Here is a 798-nt window from a genome sequence, read left to right on the forward strand (position 1 = left end):
ATTGTATGCCCAGATATTTAGAACTAGTGACGGGGTACAATGGTATTAGACTTGGTACTGATCTGTAGCTCCGTCATTGGTAGCTTTAGAAATTTAGCTTTGGTCCCAAATACTATCAGTATTGTGTCAGTGTTTAAAAACAGTTTGTTTTGGAAAATCCAGTTTTCAAGTCTTGAAAAATCTCTAAAAATCAAATTTAAGTACGTGTCCAAGGTCAGAGAGGCTAGAGCTGTGTGCATATAAGATTGTATCATCCGCATACATTTGCACTGCTGCTCCCTTAAAAGCTGTAGATCATTAATGAAGGCTGCAAAGAGTTGAGGCCCCCGATCAGAGCCTTGCGGGACACCACATGTGACATCCAAGCTGTTGGAGTTAGAGCCCAAGATAGACACATGTTGGGATCTACCTGATATTTAGGACAGAAACCATTTAAAAGCATGTTCCCCTAATCCATGGCACTGAAGCTTGTTTAACAAGATAACGTGATCAACAGTATTAAAAGCCTTTGCAAAATCTGGGCATATGGTACCAATAAGTTGACCGAGTTCCATTCTCCACTGGATCTCATTGCAAACATTTAGGAGATTAGTTACTGTGGAGTGTTTTTGGAGAAAGCCATATTGGGGAGTCTCTCTTAGGGAGATGCCTTTGAGGTGACTCAGGTGTTATATCCCAAAGACTATTTGGTAGAATGAAACAGCAATATAGCACAGTACTGGACCTCATGGAAGACATACAGGGGGTAAGGACTGATGAGCTCCAGGTGGTCTTTGAAGCACCTCTTTTCCTCATGAT

This window comes from Ascaphus truei, chromosome 5 (genome assembly GCF_040206685.1).
Source record: "Ascaphus truei isolate aAscTru1 chromosome 5, aAscTru1.hap1, whole genome shotgun sequence".
NCBI classification, from domain to species: Eukaryota; Metazoa; Chordata; class Amphibia; order Anura; family Ascaphidae; genus Ascaphus; species Ascaphus truei.